This window comes from Notechis scutatus, chromosome 7 (assembly GCF_049901735.1).
Source record: "Notechis scutatus isolate UNSWTSFEM ecotype Mainland chromosome 7, rNotScu1.2, whole genome shotgun sequence".
Classification (NCBI taxonomy): Eukaryota; Metazoa; Chordata; class Lepidosauria; order Squamata; family Elapidae; genus Notechis; species Notechis scutatus.
In genome coordinates, this window is record NC_142015.1 from 17,334,632 (window position 1) to 17,362,263 (window position 27,632).

The 27,632-nt window shown below is 39.4% G+C and overlaps 1 protein-coding gene across 4 annotated transcripts in view; it reads right to left on the reverse strand.

Moving 5' to 3' along the window:
• Positions 1-27,632, reverse strand: part of KIRREL3 (kirre like nephrin family adhesion molecule 3) — a 726,740-nt gene that overhangs the window by 169,278 nt on the left and 529,830 nt on the right. The gene's annotated exons all lie outside the window — the stretch shown is intronic.

Here is a 27,632-nt window from a genome sequence, read left to right on the forward strand (position 1 = left end):
AAACTAATCAAGGAGAGAAGCAACCTAGAACTAGGTTCATTTGCTTATGTATCTGTATATATATTTTTTGTCTGCAACGAAATGTTGTATTCTATACATTGTACGTTGTGTTCTTTTTAATCTTTAATAAAGTTCATTTTTAAACTAAAAAAAAAAAGAACTAAGGAGAAATTTCCTGACCGTGAGAACAATTAATCATGGAACAACTTGCTGCCAGAAGTTGTAAATGCTTCAACACTGGAAGTTTTTAATTTGTCTGAAATGGTATAGGATTTCCTGCCTAAGCAGGGGGTTGGACTAGAAGACCTTCAAGGTCCCTTCCAACTTTGTTATTCTATTCTAACTTCTGAAGGCAAGCCATTCCAGTGGTCAACTGTTTTCACTATCATCAAATTTCTTAGTTCTAAGTTGCTTCTCTCCTTGTTTAGTTTCCACCCATTGCTTTTTGTCCTGCCTTCAGGTGTTTTGGAGAATAGATTGACCCCCCTCTTCTTTGTGGTGAAAATGATGCACCAAACCAGCAATCTGGCTAGGAAACACAAAGGTCCTCCAAACAATATGACCTAATTTTATAAACCAATTCAAGAGACCATTTCAATTCAAATTTATACACCAATTCAAGAGACCATTAGGACATTAGTTAGATGGACCGCGGGGTGGGGTGGGGGGCAGGTAATACAACTTGCAGAAATCCATGCCTGGGCTGGCATGGTAAATCAACCAAATTGTTGTTTGTTTGAGATCTGCTTATAAGCAGTAACTGTTCTTTTGTCAATAACAAGATGCTTCCTAACCAAGCTGCATTGAATTATTGTTCAGAACAGCGTGCATTGTACAAGGAGAATTAACTATAACCAAATAACATGGCTTATACAAGAGGACTGAATGCTGATTATTTAACCTTCTTTGATGGCACACTTGTTCATACAAAACAGGGTGCTTGGTTAAAGATTGATTAAAGGGATGCTTTCTTTCCTTCCAGCTCAATGCCTGTTTATGTCTGTTGAGCTTATTTTAAAATCTATTCCTGCTTTGTAATCAGAAGCCCAGTGTAGCCTTCATTCCACAGAAGACTGTTCTAGAATATTACTCAGAGAATTAATTGAAATTTTTGGTTACTACATCATGGAGGTGGAATTATATACAAATTAGCTTGCTTCTTTGCTCCTCTTTCCAATGCTTATCTGCTGTAGGGTTTTCCTTTAGAGCGAACCAATAGTATCAATCTGAATTTTTCTGTGAAAGCAAAATAAAATGCAGTCATAACTATTTTATGGGGATGGTTTTAAGTATTACAATAAGGTAAGTGGAGAGGTAGCATTCGCAAGGATTTATTTCTGCTTCTTATATGCTGTGCAAAAAGCACTTTGCAGATTTGGGTGGTAAGTCAGATGGTTGCTGTGCTTAGCTATATCTGTAACCCCCAAATCAAACTGAACCCCGTTTGGTGGGGTAGATTACAATCTTCTGGAGTTTGAGAATATAGGGCATTTTAGCAGATTGGTGATAGGTAGACTATCGGGGGGAAATAACCAGAAGTATTTGTGGAGTTCAAAGCACGGAAAGGTTTATTATTGCTACTGCTAATACAAGAATCTTGTCAACTAAATGGTCAAAGGTAAATTAATACTATATGAAATTCATTTAGGTCTTTTGTGACAATGCAAAGATTCCAAACTGATGACATGTTTAACCCTGCCTTCCAGCTCATCCTCTTCTCCTACATAGACAAGGCTATCCTTGTCTCTAAACACAACAAGGCAGTTGATTCAAGGACTAGAATTTAGACCACTGTTTCTCAATCTTAGCAACTTAAATAGATATGGACTTCAGCACCCAGAATTCCCCAGACAGAGAATGAATGAATGAGTGTGCATGTGTGTGTGTGCATGTACATGTACATGCATATGTATGTATGTATGCATGTTTATACTACATTTAAACATAAACATGTAAATATACAGTGTACATTTGTAGTAAGAACAAAAATGCACAATATTTCTATAATCCTAACAAATCAAATTGTTGAATGCTGAACCCTGAATAGTGAAACTTAATTTTCACCTTTCTCAAGTAAGAAGTCCAAAAGTGGTCTCCAAACAGAAAGAAATCTAGATTGGCTTTTGCCCTTTCCTCGGAGTAGCTAGTTTTGCTATCTCTGCCAATTCCATTAATTTCAAAAACTATTCTTCACTTGTGGGAATTTGTAGAATAGAACACTGGTCATTTGTCAGCTGCCAGTGAATATTGTAAAGCCCCAAATAACATTCCCTGTATTTTTTTTTTAATACAAAAGTATTTTTTTTTTAAGAAAAGGGTGGAGGTTTTCAAAGGGGCAGGCTTTTTTTTCAGTGCTATGGGTTGGAATCAATTATATTTTAAGAACAAAGAAATTTCAAAGACCCCTCGCTAGGTATGCTGAATCAAAAGCGTCTTTTTTTTCATGGTTGCTTGTGAGATTTTATTCAAGGCATCAAGTTCTTCTAAAGCCATTCTATTAATGCTTGTATGTTAGACCTTGGTGGCATCTCTAGGTGGCAGACAGACCATTTAGGTTCTGCTGTGTGTGTGTGTGTTTCCCCCAGTATTCCACTTTCATTGTCTGAAATGGGTTTAGACACTGGATATGAAAGCAATAACATATTTCCTTCAGTTTATTTATTTACTGCATTGCTGACGGAGCTCTCCTGCTGGGAGATATATGCATATCTTATGTTATGAAAACTGGAGGCAGCTGCCTTCATTCAGCCGACAATGCAAAGCAACAGATTTGGTCTAAACAAAATATGGAGGGAATAGGATAAATTCAACCAATTTGATACATAAATCAGACCACTAACGGATAGCTGTCAAATCAGAATTCTCACATAGCCCAGGCTTTCTGGCTGTTTCAAAGGAGAGAAGAATACCCACAGCACAGAGACAGGAATGAAATTTTACACATTTTTAAAAATGCATTCTGTTAATGATGAGTTCCGTAGCTTTCAAAAGGGATGAAGATAAATTCATTAGTGACTTAGTTTTGATGACTTTCAGCTACATTCTGAACTGTAGATTACAGCTTGGGTTACGAAGAGCAATGTTCTTTCATCCTCTGCTTATGAGGTACAAATAGATTAGATATGTCACTGGGTGACACAGAATTGTTTTTCTTTCTTCCTATCCTAATGCAGGGTCTGCTTTCTACAGACTAATCAAGGGTTGATCCATTGGTTGTGACAAGAATTGACCAACTAGGTTGGCGCCTAAGCTTGATGGCCTGGGCTGAGAAAGGAGTCCAATATCGCCTCAGCCAGTTTTCCTGCCTAAGGCGGGACTAGAACTTGCAGTTTCCTTATGATCGTCCCAAAGTCACCCAGTTGGCTCTCATGCCTAATGCAGGACTAGAACTCACAGTCTCCTGGTAGACTGGGCCCAAGTCACCCAGCAACTAGGTTGGGACTAGAACTTACAATCTACTAGTTTTTAGCCTGGTGGCTTAACCACTAGACCAAACTGGCTCTCCCTGTGTAATATAGAATACTGAGCAAAATTCATATTTGGATAGATCCAGGCCAGCCTTGCTCCCCTCACATAATTCTCTGTTCCCCTTACATAATTGATAAGGAAGCCTCTGACAGCCCTAATTCCCAAACTCACACAGTCTCAGGGGTTCATCGTGTTTCTTGTAAATACATAAAGCATTATGAACCCTCAAGAATTGCTTCAGATAGCAAAGTCAGATGGTTCCCACTAAAAACTCAGAATAAAGCTGTTTCTAGAAACAAAAAGAAAGATCAGCCTCTTTGACTGAAACTTGAGGCATGCAGAAAACATGAAGGAAAGGAGCAGCATTGCCTGTTTTTTTTTTTTTTTTTTTTTAAAAAAAACCTACACTAAATGTACAATTCAAGCCTCATCTGGTTAGAGCTGAGAGAATTCTTGCCTTAAACCCCAAGGAATATTGCCAATTGGTGTTGACAATATTGACTTAGATGAACCAATGATCTAATTTAAAACAAACAACCCAGAGTGCTATTCCATCTTATCTTAGTGCCTATAAATCACTCTTCAAACAAAAGAGCTGAAGGGGAAAGAAAATGTCTATTCCAAATAAAATTCAGTACTAAGAAGAGTTAGTAGGTTTTGTTCATTCAGTACAAAGAGATGGTATGCTGAAATCCAAAAGACAACTTAAGAGTCACAAGAGCCGGAAGGAAGCCACAAAATCATAGTCAGATATGGTTATGAGCAACACAACATGAGCCAAAAGGTACTGGAATCACTGAAAGAATGCCAGGTGGAGGTTTACAATAGTGTAATGGGGCAGCATTGGGCATGTCTAGTCTAATGAGAAGAAGGACTAGGAGTGACATGATAGCAGTCTTCTCAGGGGCTGCCACAAAGAAGAGGGAATCAGGCTATTCTCCAAAGCACCTGAAGGCCAGACAAGGAATAATGGATGAAAACTGATCAAGGAGAGATTCAACCTAGAACTAAGGAGGAATTTCCTGACAATTGGAACAATTAATCAGTGTAACGACTTGCCTCCAGAAGTTGTAAATACACCAACACTGGAGGTTTTTAAGAAGATGTTGGATAACCATTTGTCTGAAATGATATAGGGTCTCCTGCTTGAGTAGGGGTTTGGAATAAAAGGCCTCCAGAGTTTCCTTCAACTCTGTTATTTTGTTAGGAAGGGGATCTTATTCTGAGTCCAGCTTCTGACAGCTGCCCAAGGACCCTTATTTTTGCAGGATCCTTATTTTTATTTGTTAGGAAGGACCCTTATTTTTATTTATTATGACATTTATATGCTGCACATATCACCTAGACTAGTGGTGGTATTCTATCGGTTCGGCCCGGTTCTGCCGAGCCGGTAGCGGCGATGAGCAGCGGAGACCGAACCAATTCTCCCCGCCACTCTTCTGTTGGGCCCACCCACCCACCTGGGCTCCCATACTCACCTTTATCTTCTGCTTTTGAAGCGCAGCTGCTTTGCGCGGCACAGAAGAGTGCTGCGCGGCAGCTGCTGAAGCAACTGGGAGAGTGCAGGCTTGCAGGAGGTGAGTTGGAATGCCTCTGCACCTGTGCAACGTGCGTGTTTGGGGCACGCATGCACGCAAAGTGTCTGCATGCGTGCAAAGCACGCCCACCAAGCCATGCCCACTGAACTGGTAGTAAAAGTTTTGGAATCCCACCACTGACTTAGAGGTAACTCTAGGTGTCTTACAACGGTATAAAAACAAGGTAAAAGATTAAAATATTACTATTATAAGTATTAACATTACAATTAATGAACATGATAAGGAGGAAATCAAGATACAAACAGGGTGGAAGTAGAGTCTTCTCCCAATCCATCAATCCACTTCAGTATGACCTTCCCCCATCGATGACCTGTCCCCGGCCAATTTGGCAGAGCCAGGTTTTAAGGCCCCTACAGAAGGCGAAGAGGTTGGATGTGGATGTCACCTCAATGTTCCAGATGTTAATCTTGCACTTTTTTTTGCCTCAGACTTCGGCTGTGTTTCACCCCAGCTTCAGGGTTGCTCTCATCAAGGATTCCTCACAGTGTGATGACAGGCAGAGATGATAACTGATAGGAAAGGAATTCTTCAAATGGATAAACCAATTGTGATTCAGAAAGAAGTTTCTTTCCAAAGCCCCCTATTTCCCCCCTTATTGGAGGAAAATTATTTTTTATCTGCCAAGTGCCTCTTGAAACCTTCAACTCAAGAATTCTCAGGTATCTCCCCCTATTATCAAGGAAACATTTGAGAGCGGTTTATACTTCAGTGGTATCTGATAGCTCACTTTGGGCTGAGAATTTTCGTCATGCAAATTGACACCTTGCAAAAGATTTGATTTGGGATATGTGTGAGCATGCATGTTTGCATCTTTACAAGTGGATACTGTATGCCTATCATTGCAGGCCTGCACAATTTCTATAGCACCCCAGAGACACTAAATTCTTTCAGTGTAACATAACTGCGTATTTTAAAATTTATTATCCACATAAGCTCAAAGAAGACAGCTATAGGGTAAAAATAGTCTAAATTCATAAAATTAGTGATGGGTATATTCCCTGTAGTTTCTCTTAAACCATTATTTTTAAAAAATGGGGGAAACACACACACACACACACACACACACACACACACACACAGAGAGAGATGCTACTTGATTCCTCCCCAACATAGTTTCTCAAAAAAGACTTAAGAAAAAAAGAACATTGATATTATACTATATCTTCAGTTGCTCCATCCCAGTTACTCCTAACATATTCTAGTTTCTGTCAGTGCTGAATGCCTACATATTCTTTCATTTAATATTAGTTTTCCTTTTTTTTGTTAAAAATAAAAAACAATAAAAAACCCACTGCCTTTTTTCAACATTAAACATTAAAAAAAAATCCACCTGGCTGGATATTGAAAAAAAAAAAAACTGAATTTTTTTCCTCCCGTTATATAATAGCTACAAAATTTCTCATCTTAATTTAAAATTTTCTCATAAACAAATTGTATAAAAGCATTCTTGATGCAAAAAATCCAGAGTGATTCTTTCTCTTATCAACATGTCCATATATACAGTATATGATATAAAATAATACTGCATGAATGCTCATTCTCCAATAAGCTGCCAGATAACTTCTTCTCACTTTAGAGCAATTAAATCGTCTCATCAAATTTCTGTTCCACAAAAAGGAGGAATAATTTTGAGAAGCTTTACTTTGGACGAGGATAAATGGGCAAGCAAGAACAAGAGCACTTAGACGTATACACTGCACCGCTTCACAGTGCTTTTATAGCCCTCTCTAAGCAGTTTACAGAGTCAACATCTGGCTCCAAACAATCTGGCTCCTCATTTTACCCACCTAGGAAGGAGGGAAGGCTGAGTCAACCTTGAGCTGGTCAGGATCCAACTTGTGGCAGTGAGCAGTCAGTTAGCCTGCAATACTGCATTCTAACCACTGTGCCACCACAACTCAGTGGTTAGAATGTAGAGAATTCCCTCAGTGAATCTCAGAATAATGGCTTATTCCTTAATAGAAAAAAAAAAGTTTTCAGGGATGAGGACAAAATGCCAAGAAAACAGCAGAGCTAAATGCAAACTATCAGAGGTGCTGTTCAGCAGGTTCTGACCAGTTCTGGAGAACTGGTAGCAGAAATTTTGAGTAGTTCGGAGAACCGGCAAATGCCACCTCTGGCAAATACCACCAACCCCATCTATTCTCTGCCTCCCAAATCCCAGCTGATTGGCTGGGTCTTCTTTGATTGCCCTGCACAGGAGAATGGAGCTGGAAAGCAGGTGAGTGGGGGTGGGGAGGGAATGGGGATTTTGCAGTAACCTTCCCCTGCCATGCCCACCAAGCCACGCCTGCCAAGTCCACAGAACCTAGCCTTAAAAAAAACACTGTTGATCCAACTGGCAGACTTTCTTCAAGTCTTTAAATGTAACTACTTAGTTGCTGCTAGCAATTTCAATGAAAGCAAAAATCTTCTTCCCTGAAAGCAACAATAATTGCTGTATGAATAATAATCAATATTTAGTTTCCTCTTAAGAGGATTTCTAAAAAGCCTTGCACACGTTATTGCACAAATATGGCAACAGGGTTAGACCCATTTTATGAGTCACAGGAGACAGTGACAGCAGAAGGAGGCAGCCAAGGCAAGAAAGTAATTGCACAAAAGCACAGAGCAGTTCTGGGCAGAGTCAGGCTAAGCAGAAACATCTTCTATACTGCTTCTTGGATGATAAATTGGAACACAGAGGCAAAGGATTAATAGCAATAGCACTTGGGCATATATACCACTTCATAGTGCTTTACAACACTCTCTAAGTGGTTTACAGAATCAGCCTGTTGCCCCCCCAACAATCTGGGTCCTCATTTTACTGACCTCGGAAGGACACGGAAGGCTGAGTTAACCTCAATCTCTGCCAGGATCACCACGAATTAAGCATAACTCTTAAGTGTTCAAAAGTAAAAAGCCAGCCACTGACACTAGAGTTTACTGGTGGAAGTTGCGGTCATAGCCAATAGCTGAAATGACTTCACAAGGGAGTGGAATTAAATTATATAAAAATGGAGGCCTAGTTATGGAAATCAGCTATGGTGGCTCAATGGATCATCCTGAAAAAAGTACTGTATATACTCGAGTATAAGCCTAGTTTTTCAGCCCAATTTTTGTGCTGAAAAATCCCCTCGGCTTATACTCGAGTCAGATTCCCTCTGAAAAAAAATGGTGTGGAGTCGTGGCCTCCGGCGGCAGCGACTCCCAACAGCCAGCCGGGAAGGGAAAGGCAAAAAGCGCTTTGCCTTTCCCTTCCCGAGGCGGCGGGACTGGGGCGCGCCGGCGGTAGTGACTCCTGACTCAGGGGGCCTCCGAGGGAGGGGAAGAGAGTGACTCCTGCCTCCCGCTGTCATCATCATCTTCTTCTTTTGGGTTAGTGAATCAATTAAACCTTTCATGATAGTGAGATCGTTTCCCAAATTAATTATTTTTATTTTTGAAATTTACCAGTAGCTGCTGCATTTCCCACCCTCGGCTTATACTCGAGTCAATAAGTTTTCCCAGTTTTTTTGTGTAAAATTAGGTGCCTCGGCTTATATTCGGGTCGACTTATACTCGAGTATATACGGTAGTTAGTTCCTGGGCAAAAAAACAAAACAAAAAACCACAAATCGGGTTTTATAAATAGTAATATCCAAAAGCTGGGGTGGAAATGCTTCCATTCCTCAAGATAATCCCAAAAATGCTTTTCCAAAAGGCAATTGGACTTTTTTTGATTTTTTCCTTGAAAATATTTTGCTTCTCATCCAAGAAGTTTCTTCAATTCTGAGAAGCGAAACATTTTCAAAGAAAAAAAGAAAAAAGCCCAGTTGCCTTTTGGAAAGCACCTTTGGGACAACTATGACCTGGATGATTGAGAATCTACACAGACATTCCTCAAGATATTCTCTTACTAAACTCAAAAAAGAGTTGATTTTGAAGATTTTTTTTTTCTCCCATGGCCCATTTGATTGTGGACCACAAAGCTAGAATTCATTAGAAGATTTAAACCACTCATTGATTAAATAGTGATTAGGGTGGTTGTTGCTTTTTCTCTAACCACACTATACATGTTCATTATTTTATCAATATATAAGTTATATGCGTGTATGTATACAAAATGGCTTCTCAGAATTATTCCTCCTTTTTGTGGAACAGAAATTTGGTGAGACAATTTGATTGCTCTAATGTGAGAAGAAGTTATCTGACAGCTTATCGGAAAAGGAGCATTTATGCAGTACTATTTTATAGCATATACTGTATATATGGAGAGAGAGAGAAAGAGAGAGACAGAGACAGAAGAGAGAGAGAGAGAGAGGCAGACAGACAGATAGACAGTTTCCTCTCTCAACACTAGGTCTGAGTCTGAGAAAACTTACAGAATAATAAACTGCTCAATCAATAGGATGCAAAAGACTTATTATTATTATCCTTTCTTTAAGGGCACTGTAGTTTTGAATGTCATGTAAATAGGATTAATATCAACTGAAATGTCTATGTATAATTAGCACTGGATCCTCAGTGTTGAACTAAATGTATTTGAGGGCTCTTTTTATGATTATGTACAGAAAAAAGGGGGGATGCCAATCTTCTTCAACTTTACATAAGCCAAGCTATATTGGGGCTATAGCTTTCATAAATCTGAGTACTACAGCCAAAGAGGGGTTATGGGTACTGGTATCTTAGAGATCTGGGGGATATTAGGATGAAGGAAATCCACGTCTATTGTCCTCTCAAAGCATGGCAGATAGCGGATCATCTTCTCTGCAAAATTTCACTGGCGTATTTGCTTGAGTTACTATAGCTCAACTCGACTTTGAAAGACTTTTAAAAAGGTACATACTTTTAATAAGTATGGAAAAACTTGAACTGATTGTACAAATTGGGATGGTTGCACACAGTCCATCTCCACAACACAGCTTGGAAACATAATCGGAAAAGACTACAGATTAAATTGTCTTGATGTGAAAGAATGTGAATTACTGTGTAGTGATGACTCTGTTCCATCCAAAGCATTCCTGCCTGCCCCCTTACACATATGTCATCAAGATTAACGATACAGGATTTTTAAAGTAGCTTCCCAGCCTAACACACCACTATAGGAATTCTGCAACTTCATAACATAAAGAAAAAGCTTCGTGCCTCGAGGAATGATTATATTCTTTCTCCTACATGTTAACCCAGCCTACCTTCTTGTTTAAGATTTATTTTGATGTCTACTTCAAATCTATTGGATTATCCAGGAATTAGGAGAAGCTGGTAAGCAAAAGAGAGAATGAATTCTGATTACATCTTTCCAAATAAGTCATTATCATCCCCTAGTTATTCATCTAGCAATGAATTATTGATTGGCTCCCAGCTCATTAAAGAACTGGATAGGTGGAGGAGAAGATTCTGCTGAATAGAAATCAGTATCAGCTCCTTAACATATGTAACATGGCAAAATAATGGCAACTCATTATATCCCCATTCAAAGACCATAAGGAGAAGGAGTGAGGGGGAGAAGGAAACATGTGAGAGAAGACTAGCGAACTGCTGTCCGTTATCCACTCAATATGGATTTTAATTGTGATGCACTTTTTTAATTTTGATTTTCCTCCTTCTGCATTTTTAAAGAAGCCGTTGGTTAATATGGGAATATGCCCATGGCTTGGCATCAGATTGGAAGGAACTGTCAAATAGAATATCATTTGTCCTAGGTCTCATGCTGTTCAACATATTTTAAATGACTCGGATGAGGGGTTAGAAAATAGGATAATCAAATATGCGCACAACACAAAAAATAGCACAAAATAAAGATTCATGAAGGTGTTGACAACCCAGAACAACATGTAGAAACCAGTAAGATGAATTTCAAAATGTAGTGTCCTACGTCTGGAATATAGGCATGAATTTAGGATAGGAGAAACCATACTGGCTTGTGGTATGTGCAAAAATAATGTGTGTCTTGACAGCGGGATGCAGCCATAAAACAAAGACACAAATATAACCTTAGGTTGTATCAGCAGAAGTTGTATACTCAAGATCAACATAAGTCACTGTTGTTTTCTATTTTCTATTGATCAGCAGAGTCACTTAGGGTACTGCAATCAGTTCTGGAGATCAGATTATAAGAAGGAGAACAATCAAGAAGAGAAGGAGCTTGGGGAGGAAATGCTCATAAGGAATTGGAGGAAACACCAGCTATACTTAGCATGAGGAAGAGAAGACTATGGGGAGGAAGGATAACTGTATTTAAAGAGGTGACTCATAGAAGATGGGGCTGTTCTATAAGATATGAAAAGAATCAGTGGACTAAAAACTAACATGATAAGGAAGCAGATTTTAGTTGGAACAAAGTTTTTTGGTATAAACAGAGGTTGGATGGTCCTCTCTTAGGGATGAGTGTAGATGAATGCACTGGACAGAGGACTGTACTAAGGATATTGCCAAGGTCCAGTCCGTACTATGATTCTGCAATTGGTGTTGATATTGCAATTACAGTATTCTGTATATTATATTCTATATACTAATTCTCTTCCATTACAGTTAATGCTGTTAGCAGTTGTTTCAAAGGGATATGAAAAGATAATTTTTGTCTCTTTTCTATAAGTTTAGGAGCAGAACAGATTTCTAGCAGTGAAAGATGAAAAAACAAACTGCTCATCACAGAGAGAAAGAGAGAGATGTCCACTAGAGTATGAATCAAATTAAACGGTGTCTGCTGCCCTTCAGAATTAGATTTTCCCAAGGCAATTTGCTTAAAAACCACATAAAATTCTAAATAAATTAGAATATGAAATAAAACACAATAATTAAAATCTAGTACAGTATATTAAAGCAAGAAAAGCAACAGCCTCGGCAGAAAATCAGCAAGCTAATTAAAATGATTAATAGCCATCAAGACTAAAACTCATCTTGCTAGATAAAGAAAAAAAAATCAGGTGGAGAGGATGTTCCAGTAATGACTGGTTTCCAGATTGATAAAATTTCAGGAAATGCTTCTGTAGTCATCCCGCTACAGCTTCTTCATGATCAGTGAAAAGACCTACTCCTTACTACATCATAAAAAAGGCTATTTCTTGAAATCCATCTATTTGTCAGAGATGTCCATAAGAATCTTGCTTAGAAAGAGAATTAGGCAACAGCCAAAGAAGAGTTGGAGAGTTCTGGAAATAATGGGACTTTCTCTGAGAAGGCCTGCTCTTGGACATTAATCTTGCAATGTCTCTGCAGGGGGTAGGGGGATGGACAGTGACATGGAACAGAGCTTTTGAAGATGATCAGACCATGAGTGAGAAGAGGTGGAGGCTCAGTGGCACAATGGCTTAATAAGGCTGGATATCAACTCTGCTCTAGTGGTTCGAGTCCTAGCACTGTGTGGTGTGGTGAGCTCCTGTCAATCGCCTCAGCTTCTGTCCACCTAACAATTCAAAAACATGTTCTATGCAAGTAGATAAATAGGTACCACTTTGGTGAGGAGACGAGTTGGTGCTCCATGCAGGCAGTCAGATTCCTGCTGGCTCTGAACCTTCCTGGTTCCAGTGTCTGTTTATATGGTAGCTCCAGGGAAAGGAGGGCCTAGAATGATGCTACAGGAAGAGGAAGTCTTTCTTTCTGGTGTGAAGCCAGTTTGCTCTTCTGTGACACTTTGGGAAGCACCCAACCACTTCCCACTATATAGCTGGTACCTTGGCAGCCAAACGACTATCTGCGATAGCACTATGATCTCTTGGCTAATGTAACAATGCCATACACTAACAACAACAACAACAACAACAGCAACAACAACAACAATAATAAAGAAGTGATAGTTTAAATATTGTGATGCTAAACTGTGAAGGTTCTATTGTTAGAGTAAATCTTGTGGGTCTTTTGAATACAGACAGATCTTTGTTTAGAACACAACACAGCAGATATCACAATTGTTGAAAACCAAAGCATACAATTTATTGATATCACTGTACCAGGAGACGCCAGAGTCGGAGAAAAAGAACTGGAAAAAAATCATGAAACATCACAACCTGGCCATCGAAACTATGCGATTATGGAAGAAACATGTAACAGTGATACCCACTATCATCAGGGCATATGGAACCATGTCCAAGAATTTTATAAAATACAGCAATTTTATAAAATACAGAAATTGCAGCTTCCTGCAATAACACCAACGGAACTGCAAAAAACTGTGCTATTTGGAACATTGTACATCAGTGCCAGTCAATGATATTTGTGATACATTTTTAAATGTTCAGTTGACTAAGTTTCATGTTTAATGAATTCAAGGTATAAAGAAGTGAAAATTTAAATATTGCGATGCTAAATTGTGAAGGTCCTATTGTCAGAGCCTTTTTCTGGGCAGGGCAAACTTATCTATCTTCCTTATTGGAACATACTCAGGAGTTAGCAGCAAAATATTCCAGGTGATTTAGATAGATAAATTGCCTTCATTGCAGATGAGAAGACATTATATGGAGAAAAACAGCTACTGCAGACTCTACAAACCTAGCAGAGTTTAATTCCTATGTCTATGTTGTATTTTTTTTTCTGTTTCTCAGTGTTGGATGCTAAGGGTACTTGAACAATATTTTTATAATGATCCCGTCTGATCTCAGATTCACTTTTACTCTTGTCAGCTTCATCATTCACAGTTTATAGGTGAATGTCAGCATCTTGATCTGGGATCATAAATGAACTTGCAGTGTTTTTCTGCATGCAAATCACATTTTCTGCCCCTAAAGAGAAGAAAAATTAGGGCAAAATAATATTTTGTGTTGAGGCTAGATGTTCCTGGGAAAGTAGTCAGAAAGAAAACTAAAAAAGAAAAAAGAAAGAAAGAAAGATGAGGATTTGTGTTATCTGCCACTTCACCATCAGTGGAATCTTACTTGGCTGTCCTCAATCAGCATATTTTTGTTTTATTTATGCTTAGATTTTGAATTTTCCAAAGGAAATGTGCAGAAGGTTCTCTTCTTCTAAAGTCCTAGAATAACCTCCTCTTTAAAGAATGAATTTCAAATTTATGTAGGCTTCTATTTATTCAGCAAGTAAAGGTGATATATTGTAAAGAAAGAACAGAGAAAAACCTAACTGTTAGCTAAGGCTGCTGGAATTTGGGGCCTGGGATATCTCTCTTGGTTTAGAATCAGTTTATCTAAGCATCCTTAGCTATGGCCAGTTTGCTTCTTGGTAAAACAAAGACTGTGTTTTGGAAAAGCCCAACTTGTCACTGCTTCTGAATCTAGTTCCATAGTTCATGGCCAGCTTCAAGAGGCATGTGATTGGCACCTTTGTGTGCTTACCCTGGTACTACTAATTAACCATTATTATTTTAGCGTCCTCTGTAGCGAAACACCCTGCTGGACATCACTGCCACTTAAGACATCTGTAATTATTATCTGCATTTCTTTGAATTGAAGAGCTTCCCTTGAGACAACTGCTGCCTTGAAAAAAAGGAAGGGTAGGAGATAGTGGAAAGAAAGTGGTTGACTCTACAACAAACTTCTACCTCTAATTAATTCCGATTGCTGTCGTCTGCATCACATTAGCTATCAATTTGTGCAACATGCCTTTCCTTTTTAGAAAAGTATTAATGAAACCAGTCCAGATGCTCATTAATTGAAAGTTGCCACATAGCTGCCAGAGTGGAAATGCACTTATTGAATCCATCAACTTATTTTTTTCCCCCCTCAGTTCAGGGGGAAGGAGAAAATCTGGAACAATCTGGCAGCACCTTTCTGGAGCAGCAAATTTTATTTAAAGACATTGTCATATGTGAGCCACTCTATGGAAGTGAACTGCAGCCCCTGAAAGCTGATAGCTTAGATTAAAAGGTGTGAGTTGCCACCAGACTCCTGATCTTGAGGCGTGGTGGTGTAGTTGTTAGAATGCAGCATTGCAGGCTAATTCTGCTGACTGCCAGCAGTTTGATTCTCACTACTCAAAGTTGACTCAGACTTCCATCCCTCCAAGGTTGGTAAAATGAGGACCCAGATTGTTGGGGGCAAGAGACTGACTCTGTAAACTGCTTAGAGAGGGCTGTAAAGCACTGTGAAGATGTATATAAGTCTAAGTGCTATTGCTATTGCTATTTTACCACCATAGAATAACACGGCTTTTCTCCTACAATATCAGAGAAACAAGGAGACTTCAAGAGGTTGACTAGAATCAAAATGTGCTTGAAATAGTCAACTACAATCTTTCCCAATTGAGAGTCATCTAAATAGGTTGGGTTTACTAGGGCTACTATATCAGTAGAGTCTGATGAATAGACAGCACGCCAATCATTACACACATACACACATACATTCATGGATCCTATATCTTAAACTATGGAAATAATTTAAATGCCTGCTATTTGTACACTAAACTGCTTACTTTTTTTCCCCTATGGGAAGATGCAAAAGAGAAGAACATTTAAGTTAGATTACAATCTGAGTGAGAAATCATGGCCCTCGAGCTGTTATTGTATTCCAATATCCATAAGCCCCAGCCCAAATGGCCAAAAGTAAACATATTACAGAGTTGTAGATCAACAACATCTGAAAATCTATAATTCCTCATTTCATAGCTTGGATTTACCAAGATTTACCAAGTCAATGAGAACCAGTCTTTAGCAAGAATTGCAAGGAGCACCCAAGTATGATCTCGTAGAATTTTTTTTTTTCTTTGAAGGTAAATATCTCTTTAAAAAATAACTCTGGTCCAATCATAATATTGTGTTTGCCTATTCATGCATTGCTTTGCAGGCTTGTCTGCCAGACCTGTTTTGTCTGTGCCAGAAAAGCTGAGATACGAGGGCATCACCATAGATGTGTTTGTCAGGGCTGTCCCACCTTTCACACCCTTCATCTGCATAAAGTCATTTGCTGCTTCAGATGTTTAAACACATTTTTTTTTGTTTGAAAGTCTGGGAGGCTTTTTCCATCAAAGCACACATTATCTGGTACATGCATTTCTGATGCATTTGGAGTCTAGTTTTGGCTTTAGTTTTGATGCAGCCTTAATTTCTCGCAGACACTCTCAAGCATAATAGGCTGCCTCTACAGTCCCAGAGAAGACTCTGGAGAAAGATGCTGAACAGATCTGAAGGAGGGCAGTCTTTTGATCTATATTAAAGACTCTATGTAAATAGAACTGACAGCAGTGAGTGCACAAATAAGTTCACAAGGAATTTAGCAAAGCAAACAATTAATCATCCCCTGGACTTTCTCCTGTGAGTGGGCACATGCCTTGACTTTTGAAATGTTGTTAATTCAACACAGTCTGATGCCCACCAAATGGAGACTACAACTTATAGCCATACTCCATTGTTCTGCTGGTTCAGAAGCGATAAGAGTTGGCGTCCAACATACTTCAAAGGCACCAGGCTGGAAAAGGCCAATTTAGCATTTCTCTGAGCTTGATTTCTCCTTAGGGCTCAAGTGCCACTGAAACGATTAAATCAGGGGGTGGCTGCTGGGGGTTCGCAGGGGTTCAAAAGAGCCCCTAGCTAAGATTCTGGGTAGTTCGGAGAACCCCCAAATCCCACTCCTGGCTGGCCCCGCCCACTCCAACCCTCCCCTCCCAGGAGTCCCCACATGGCCCATTTTGGATGCAGGTAAGTGGAGGGCACACACAGAGGCTCAGGGAGGAAAAAAAAACAGGCCTCCCAGAAGTTTGGGAAGGCCAGAAATGGGCCTGTTTCTGGCTTCCAGGTAATCTCTGGAGCCCGTGGAGGCTGTTTTTGCCCTCCCAGAGGTTCGAGGAAAGCCTCCGGAGCCTGGGGAGGGCAAAAACGCCACCACCACCCCGCCGTGGTGCAGGAGGCCAATTAGGCCACACCCACAATGGCCATGCCTACCCAGCAACCGAGCAGAGAACCTGTTGCTAAAATTTTTGAAGCCCACCCCTGGATTAAATGGATGTGCCATTTTCCTAGAAAGATGGGAAAAAAATGGGATAGAAACCCAGTCCTCGACAACAAACTGCAATTCTCAGGGAACTCTTTGTTCTATATTCCCAAGTAAGATGTCATATTATTTTCCTGAGGTATTTGGTTGCCCTTAGAATGTTGATTAGTTTTTTTAAACTAATAATAAAATTACCACTTATAAAAAGAACATTGGTTAGTAGCTATCCAATCCTGAAAACCCCACCAGTAATTTTCTTCTGCATCGGCTTGAGACTATCCATGGTCATCTTCTTGCTATATATCATTCAATATGACTTACACTTGTAATCAAACAGAGACATGCAAAGGTAATTACTACTTCTCAATCCTTTACTTCTGGCCTTTGGGGTCAACCTATTCTCCAGGGCACTGAGGGCAGGGTCAAGGGAGGATGGATGGAAAATAATCAAAGAGAGAAGCAACCTAGAGCTTAGGAGAAATTTCCTGACAGCTAGAACCATTAATCAGTGGAACGAATTGTCTCTAGAAGTTGTGGGTGCTCCAACATTGGAGGTTTTTAAGACAGCCATTTGTCTGAAATGTTATAGGGTCTCCTGCTCGAGCAGGGGGTTAGACTAGAAGGCCTCCAAGGTCCCTTCCAACTCTGACGTTCTGCATTATCTATCCCCAGAAAAAGTGCTCTAAGGGCAGTGAGATAAATCATCTGGGTGCTCAGAACATCTTGGATTCAACTAGAAGGTTTAGAACAGTCTTACCAATCAAATGGATAATATAGGTTTGGTGCATCTGGATTCTAGGCTGGGGAAGGTAGATTTATATATAGTGGCCTCATCAATCCCAGCCAATGGCTGGAATGAGGCCTCTAGCACAGATAGTCCTCAACTTACAATCATTTCTTTAGTGACCATTCAAAGTTGCCACACCACTAAAAATGTGACACATCCTTGCACTTAAAACCATTGCAGCATCCCTGCAGTTATATAGTCAACATTCAGGTGCTTGGAAACCATCATGTACTCATGTCCTACAACTGAACACCCTTTGAAACCTTCCCAACTGAATTCCAGCAAGCAAAGGCAGCGGGGGCAGGTGGATTTCCTTGACCATGTGATTTACTTAACAACTGCAATGATTTGGTTTTAGCTGTGGGAAAGTTAGTGATTTATTTATTTATTTATTTATTTATTTTATTTATTTATTTATTTATTTATTTATTTATTTATTTATTTATTTATTTATTTATTTGCCAATTGTTTACAAGATAATAAGTATAAGTGTATACATAGTTGTGAATACATGAAATGGGTACATATAAGAAAAATAAAAGAAGAATAAGAGAAACAATAGGACAGGGACGGTAGGCACGTTGGTGCGCTTATGCACGCCCCCTACAGACCTCTTAGGAAAGGGGTGAGGTCAATAGTAGACAGTCTAAGGTTAAAGTTTTTGGGGTTTGGGGAAGAGACTACAGAGTCGGGTAGAGTATTCCAGACATTGACCACTCTATTGCTGAAGTCGTATTTCCGGTCTCATTCAAGACAACAACGAATCTGCATATAGACAGGAGGTTGTACGACTTGCCTCATGGTGTAACTGGAACAATCTGGAACTGAACACACTCAAAACCATAGAAATGGTGGTAGACTTTAGGAGAAACCCTCCCATTCTAACACCTCTTACAATACTAGTCAACACTGTATCAACAGTAGAGACCTTCAAATTTCTAGGTTCTATCATATCACAAGACCTAAAATGGACACCTAACATCAAAAAAGCACAACAAAGAATGTTCTTTCTGTGCCAATTCAGAAAGCTCAAACTGCCCAAGGAGCTGCTGATCCAGTTCTACAGAGGAATGATTGAGTCTGTCATCTGCACCTCTATAACTGTCTGGTTTGGTTCTGCAACACAACAGGACAGACACAGACTTCAGAGAGTAATTAGGACTGCAGAAAAAACAATTACTACCCACCTGCCTTCAATCAAAGACCTGTATACTGCACAAGCCAAAAAGAGGGCTGTGAAAATATTAACAGACCCCTCACATCCCGGACATAAACACAACTCCTACCCTGAAAATGACGCTATAGAGCACTGCACACCAGAACTAGACATAAGGACAGTTTTTTCCCAAACGTCATCACTCTGCTAAACAAATAATTCCCTCAACACTGTCCAACTATTTACAAAGTCTGCATTACTATTACTATTAATCTTCTCATCTCTCCTTATGGCCCATCCCCTCCTACTTGTGACTGTATGACTAACTTTGTTGCTTGTATTCTTACGATTTATATGGACTGTTTCCTAGTATGTTTTGATTGATTATTGTACCCTATGACCATTATTAAGTGTTGTACCTGATTATTCTTGATTCTTGGCAAATTTATCTTTTCTTTTATGTACACTGAGAGCATTTGCACCAAGACAAATTCCTTGTGTGTCCAATGACACCTGGCCAATAAAGAATTCTATTCTATTCTATTCTATTCTATTCTATTCTATTCTATTCTATTCTATTCTATTCTATTCTATTCTATTCTATTCTATTCTATTCTATTCTTTCCATATTCTATTCCATTCCATTTCATCCTATCCTATTCTTCCCATATTCTATTCTTTCCATATTCTATTCCGTTCCATTCCATTCCATTCTATTCTATTCTTTCCATATCCTATCCTATCCTATCCTATCCTATCCTATCCTATCCTATCCTATCCTATCCTATCCTATCCTATCCTATCCTATTATTTCCATAATCTATTCTTTCCATATTGTATGCTATGCTGTTCTGTTCTGTTCTGTTCTGTTCTATTCTATTCTATTCTATTCTATTCTATTCTATTCTATTCTATTCTATTCTATTCTATTCTATTCTATTCTATTCTATTCTATTCTATTCTATTCTATTCTATTCTATTCTTAACTGTAGGAAAGTTGTAAAATCGGACATAACTCTCGTAACAACGACTTCTTTAGCAAAATAAATCCTTTTGTCTGGATTGTGGTCATGTTGAGGACCTGGCGAAATAATCTTCCTTATGGGTGAATAATATTTCATGGTAAGGAAAATGTGATTTAGAGCTCAATATGCTTGAGAACCCAATCCATTTTTGCTTAATCAACAAAGTTAAACAAGCTGTAATGTAATAAAAATTATGAACCAGACTGAAAAGTCTCTGCATTAAGGGTAACACAATTAATTATATTGCAATAGCAAATAATTATGGTATGCCTAGTATCACTGCTTTGCTTCCATTTCTCCAATGTGTACAACAAAGACGGGGAATATGTGAATCAATACAAATCTGGCTTGTTTATATTCTGCAGCCGCAGGCAGTTTTCCAGGTAATCTTTTTTTAATAAAATAATTTAAGACTAAATTATTAATTTAATTTAATATTGTGTGTGTGTGTACTTCAGAGCTGTAGACATAGCTTGCCCAAATGTACATATCTGCTCACCTTCAACCCTCAAATAAATAGCTTTTATTCTACAAATATCCTTGTGTTCTGTGTTATGTAAATGTTTGCGATTACCTGGGGCATGGCACAGGGATAACACAAGCATCTGGAAGTTCAAACCACCCCTTTATTGCTCCAAATTTCCGCAAATACTCCCTCGTTTCTGGCAAGTCCCAGAGCAAAATGATGACAAACACACACATACACGTCAAGCAGCCTCTGGCTGCAAATAGTCCAGCCCAACACTGTAAACACCACAGCTGCACAGCAATAAATCCAGTAGGGCAAGTGGAAGAGTCCAGGAAGCCAGGGAGCAAGATGAGTAATAAAAAAATCTAGAAAGAGTTCAAGGAATCCAAGAAAGTTCAAATGTCGGCATTCAACACTCCAGAAATTCAGCGTTTGTTCCTGACAAATGCCCCTTCCCATACCATCTCCTTAAATCTCAGTCCCCAGGTATGCCTAGTGAAGAGGGGCAGGATGCTCTCCTCCCAAGTAGCTGGCTCAGTCTGCGCTGTTCTCGCCTTCTTTTCACTCTCCGTTCTCGAGGATCAGGAGGAGGCGGTCCCTGTTCATTGCCTGAGCTCTGTCTCTCATGTTCACTGCTTAGCCTCTCTTGGTCATCCTGTCTCCATTCCTCCCTGCCTACAAGCTGTACTAATCCTGAAAATCCCTGGCCTGAGTGGCCCTGATGCTCCCCATTTTCCTCCAAAGCCAATGAAACCACTCCCTCAATCTCTATCGGCTCCAGTTCCAGTTCGTCTTCCCCTGCAGATTCAGGCTCCCATGGGGGGAAGGCCAATGTCCTTATAAACATCTGTCAGTCTGTCTGATTTGCAACTACCTCAATATCAAAGAAAGAAAGAAAGAAAGAAAGAAAGAAAGAAAGAAAGAAAGAAAGAAAGAAAGAAAGGAAGGAAGGAAGGAAGGAAGCAAGGAAGAAAGAAAGAAAGAAAGAAAGAAAGAAAGAAAGAAAGAAAGAAAGAAAGAAAGAAAGAAAGAAAGAAAGAAAGCCACACCTTTCCAAAATAAATTGGTTTACTATGGACCTTTTTTATGATTGAAGAAATACCGATGCAAGCAGATTGTGCTCAGCACCAATCTCCTACATTGAAGGAGAACCTGTTTTAGACAATCTTGCAAATCCACATGCCCCCAGAAATCCATAGCGGATTTGTTTTCAATTCTAACTAAAGGCTTACAACTCACTCTTGCACATGATTGAACTGTTCTTCTGCAGACTTACCGAAGGTCATTTGTTTGGAAGATCTCTTGATGACTATAAAAATGTAGCATATAAGGAGCAGAATAATCCATTATGTCACTCCCAGCTCCCAATGCAATAACTAGACCCCATCTCCTTCCTAATCCCACAACACTGAGATGGTTATGCAAATGACAAGCAATGGATTAGCTGCATAACTAAAACTGGTGATCTGTAGGTTTCTATCAACATTCTAATGTGCTTCCCTCCCCCCTCAGTTGAAAATAAGAAAAAAATATCATTGTTTCATGGCTAGGAAATTTAAAAAGTTTGTGACTGTAAAAGAGGATCTGATCCTGCATACATTTGCATGATTCACCAATCTGAGTAGGAAGAAACTCAGTGGGATATTCTTCTCTGGTGTGTGTACAGGTAGACTATGGAGATGGCCAGTCTTCCAGGTGATGGTTGTCCCATGGTTGTCAACAGTGCAGAAGGGATACAACACACCTATCTCCTATTTACAACAGAGTCCTTTTAGCAGTTCCAAGAAGGTTCCATACCCATTTGCACTATTCAAGATGCACTATTCAGATGAACCTCCAAGTGGCCTCAAGGGCTTTCAGAAAGAGTGCTAACGACCAGATGACTGCAAATATATATATATTTACAATGTTGCCAGCCAATCAAGATACAAAAAGAGCCAAAAAAACAGACAGAAGATATTAGAAACACCAATCAAGCAGAACACAGCAAACTCCAAGACCAATAAACACAGACTCCCAACCAATCAGGATGAAGAAAAAACCATTCTGGCACAGCAATAGGCTGCCCCAAATTTAAAACAGAAACGGTTGTGAAAGTCTGACTCACAGACGAACACAATACACAAGCCTGATGATGGCAGATGAGATTCTGCCGAAACGTTGCTACAACTTTAAAAGCACAACTACAATGACGTGGGAAAATACCCGAACAAAGCTGAATGCCATACATGTAAGTACCCGCGAAAACTTAAGAATATATAAAGAACTAAAGAAGCTTCTTGGATGAGAAGTGAAATGTCTTCAAGCAAAAACAAAGAAAGTCCAGTTGTCTTTTGAAAAAGCACCTTTAGAACAAGTACACTTTGACTTACAGCCACAACTGGCACCAGAATTTCCATTGTTAAACTTGCAAAGCGTGATCAGGTGATCCTGGGATGCTACAACCTTTAAAAGCATGAAGTCAAAGAACTCCACTTTTCTGGAGTTCTCAGGATTAAGTGGTGGGTGCTTTCTCAAAATGGTTGCTGGGGCAGAGTTTGCCTATTCCCAAAATGATTGCCATCGGGCACATTGCCAATGACAAAGCATCAATTTACCAGACATTCCTTTAAGCTGTTTCTTAGTATTTCTATTTATGTTTGTCGTTTTTCTGGACAGGTAAATGTATTTTTCAGCCATCATTTTTATGTTCTAAGAAAGCTTACAGAGGTCATTTGAGTCCCAGAAACAAAGCTGAAGCTAGGAGTTAGTGTTTTCAGCTTTGAAGCAGGTCATTTCCCCCCTGTTTTAAATTTAAAAAAAAAGAAAAGAAAATGCCTGATAGACATTAAGGAAGAGGTCTATGGGCATGCAGGTGCTCTGAGCTTTACACAGGAAATTTACAAATGTACTCTATCATTTTAAAAGTCTCAAAGAGGGTGAACGAACCTGCAAGGCAAACATTACATGAATGGATTCTATTTTATATGAAAGAACAGAGGTTTTAAAAAATGTAATAGGGTTGCTGATACAACAGCATAACAATGGAGGACTGTTTATCTGAAGAGAAAAATCAGGTGAAGTAAGTTGGGGAAAGGGAAGAGACATTAAGAATTAATAAAAAGGGCAGGGTATGAAAAATAGTGATGGAAGTTTAAATGGTGCATCTCTTTCTCTAGCTTATTCATCTTACAGTAGCTTTTGGTGTGGATAAAGCAGGAAGTATGAGCTGGTCAAAGAGATGATGTCTCACTTTTAGGGCCAGAGGGAATGATGCAACTTATCATGTGCCAAAAGAGCCAAGAACCTGGCAATAAAACACTGGCATGAGAATTTGTTATTACTTGCCTTTTTGGAGATAGAAAATACTGCATTAATATAGGAAAGAAGAAAGGCAAGGGTTGAACTCAAAAGCAAAGGAAAGAAAAAAATATATTCTAGTTTTCTTGTACACTCTTCTCCCTTAAAAAATATTTACATTTCTGTGTCCTGAAAGTGCTTTCATGTTTGGCTTAATTTTATGTTGGAGGGAGGGAGGGAGGGAGGGAAGGAAGGAAGGAAGGAAGATCATTTAGCAACTGAATATATTTCATAGTCCTACAACACCACTGGATCCTCCATGCTTCTAATGAGAATCCTCCCTCCCTCCAAACTTCACACTGGAAAGGAAAAAAACATATGAGCATAGTTGTCTTTGTGGAGGAAAAGGACAATTGCATCCTTTCCAGGTGCTGTAGATATGATACTGAACCAGAACCTTGAGATATAGTTACATGTTTACATGTTAAAGAGAACTATTTCCAGAATCATCCTATGAAGCAGAGTGAATAGTAAAATGTTACTGTAAAATTCAGAGACATTAGAAATGTGAAGGACAGTTATATTTCAGTCTGCGTATTCACTGGAGAGATGCAGATCGGTTTATCAATATTTCCAAAAACCCTTCCTCAATCGCTAAATATTGTTCTGGGATCTATCCATTCAAGGGAGATTTTGGAAATAATGGTCATGGAATGTTGATCAATATCTGTAGCTCGGGTACAGGATGAGGGTGGAGGTTCATTCTCTGTTCTCCAAGTTTCCGAATATTTTGTTACCAGGTAAGGTAACACATTCAGTAGAGTTTAGGGGATGTCAGTGTTGGTGTTCTTCTGCTGATAAAGGTTTCATATGGTCAGTAGGGGGATCCAGTGGCTCAGTGGCTAAGACGCTGAGCTTGTCGATCAGAAAGTTCGGCAGTTCAGCGGTTCGAATCCCTAGCGCCGCATAATGGAGTGAGCTCCGTTACTTGTCCAGCTTCTGCCAACCTAGCAGTTCAAAAGCATGTAAAAATGCAAGTAGAAAAATAGGGACCATTTTGGTGGGAAGGTAACAGCGTTCTGTGCGCCTTTGGCATTTAGTCCTGCCAGCCACATGACCACAGAGACGTCTTCGGACAGCGCTGGCTCTTCGGTTTTGTAACGGAGATGAGCACTGCCCCCTAGAGCTAGAAACAACTAGTGCATATGTGCATGGGGAAGCTTTACCTTATGGTCAGTAGGCCTTGTGATGGGGAGGTCATGTCAGGTGAGGTTCTTGTGATGGGGAGGTCACGGCAAGTGAGGCTCGCTGGGAGGGAGGTGCTGGTTGGCAGGGTTGCATGGGTTGGTTGAGGGTGGTTGGTTGGCTGTGCTGTGGATTTGAATTCTGAGGGATTTGTAAGCTGCTTGTAGGTCAGTGTGTCTGTTGATGGATCTGCTTGTGGAGTGCCAGGCTGAAACGATCCTTTTAGTTCTCTGTTTGAGAAACTTTGGCATAAGCAATGATTCACGTCCAAAGATCAACATAGTTTGAAGGTCATGACTAGGCTGCTTTGATTGGCCTGGTTGATTGGCCTTGGATTCCTTGGAGCATTTTACTTGAAACTGTGGGATGCTGGAAACTATTAATGAGAAAACTAGATGTCTGACCTTTGGTGACTATGACTAATGGTTCCAATTTGGGTTGTTAAAAAAAATAAAGTGAAGTCAGAGGAAGCCCAGCCATGTATAAAAGGAAGGATAAAAAGGATGAGCAAAGTTGTAGACTCTTTAACTGAGTAGTTAGTTACATATTTCCAATTGCTATAGAAACTCAGTACATCTCATCCAAGAACACTTCTTCTACCACAAGTTCTTTTTCTCTTCCAGATAAAGATGGTTAGTTCCATTTCAAAGAAGAGGAACTTTGAGTGTTATGACTCTGTGGAATTGCAGCTATTGTAATTATACCAATTTCCTACATCTGTTTTAGATATTTTAAAGCAGGGGTCTCCAACCTTGGCGACTTTAAGACTTGTGGACTTCAACTCCCAGAGTTCCTAGGAAAGCTGGCTGAGGAACTCTGGGAGTTGAAGTCCACAAGTCTTAAAGTCGCCAAGGTTGGAGACCCCTGCTTTAAACCCTGACATTTTCTGCCTATGTTGTTTTAATCATGATTGCAGAAGTGGATTCAAACAACAGCAACCCATGGGAAGATGTTTCTGATGATTGCTCCACAAATTCATTTCAGAGTGTCATCAATTTTCTAACCTGATTTTTTTAAAATCTACTTTCATGTTACACATTTGTCCCTCATTTTCCCTATTCACACTGAGAAAGATCTTTGGAAGAATTCCCTCCTAGCTGTGTAGCAGAAGAAAAGTAGAACCTCATGTCTATCCTTCAGTCAACATTCAATTAGGTAAGTGCAGGAAGTGTAAGGAAATTTTCTTTTATCTTCCTTGCGGGGAATAAGAATAATTACTATTATCCTAGGAGTGAGATGTTTAAGGAGCAGGATCTTAACTTAGCCTATCAGCCTAATGAGAAAACCACAGGAGTCTATCCGGCACAAGTACCAGAAAGAGAAAGTTTGAACATATTTGGCTGACTTTAATTGGTGAGTAGATGGGTGGGTTTAGGGTGAAAATAGGGTGACAATAGGGAGAGCAAGGGTGCAGATGGTTAAGCAGTGGTTAAGTGAGACAATGACTTAACAATTCTCATGAATTGTGACCTTAATCGTCATGATCCATTAGTAATGTAACTTGAGGTTTGCCTATAAATAGAACTGGCATATGGCATAAGAGACATGGTAGCACAGTAGTTAGAATGCAGTATTGCAGCCTAATTCTGCTGATTGTCAGCAGTTCAATCTTGACCAACTCAAACTTGATGCAGCCTTCCATTGTTGATAAAATGAGGATCCAAATTGTTGGGGGCAATATGCTATTATTTGTAAACAGCTCAGTGAGTGCCGTAAGGTACTATGAAGCAGTATATAAGTCTAAGTGCTATTGCTAGTGTTATTCCTATGAGCTCAATACCCTAACCCCCACCATTCAGTATCTAGTGCAAAGAAAGCCTTAATGCATCAATGCCATGAAATTGTTTTGTATGTTTGTAAACCGCTCTGCTAAAAAAACAAAACAAAAACTGGCTGATATTTGGAATAATTAAATCTGTCAGAAGGGATGCACATGAAATAGTGTCACCTTTTCTTGGGTAATGCATTGATTTAAAAGGAAAAAAATCTGTAAATATTGCTTGCAATACTTCGCTACCAATCGAAAATGTCCCTCAATGATTTGGGGATGACAGTTGGAAGGTTTTCACTGCCCAACCCTAACCGATAGAGAAAAGAAGAGCCTGTTCCATCTGGCATTTGGTGATGAATATTGGGTACTGTCACTTGCGAGCCTGAAGAATTACAGACACACAATGTCAAGACTCGATTTCAATTTGAAGATAAGTTTTTTCCTATTTTGGGACTGGAAATAATTGATTTTTTTTTTCCCCACAAAGGTGAATAGATGTTTTTTTTTTCACCGTCTTCTTTCTCCCCCTCCTCTCTTTTCTCTAAAGGGCAAGTTTTTTATCTGAAAGAGGAAAACAATGGACAGGAATCTAAATCAACTAACTGGAGTTGCTTGTGGTTCTTTTTGGTTTTTTCCCCCAAGAATATCAGGTAGGTATAGATTTGGTGGTTGTTAAATTTTGTGGTTGAAGAAATAATTACTCTTCCCTCTCCTGTCACTCACCTCTCCCTCTTCTACATTGTATATTTTTTTTAAATGAACACAATCAACTTGTACAGGGATGAAACAAATATCACTTGAGGTCATTCAACTTCTATTGTCTCAACTGAACATCTCCTCTGCTTAGAGACTTTGGTGCTTCATTTTAAAATGAGGGAGAGGAAAAAATCAAATTGGCATAAAGGAGTAAATTGGTAACTGGAAGACTTGTGTAGCTGAAGCTCATTTTTATAGGCCATGAGACATAAATGAACTTCTCTATCCAGTGAAACCACTTCTG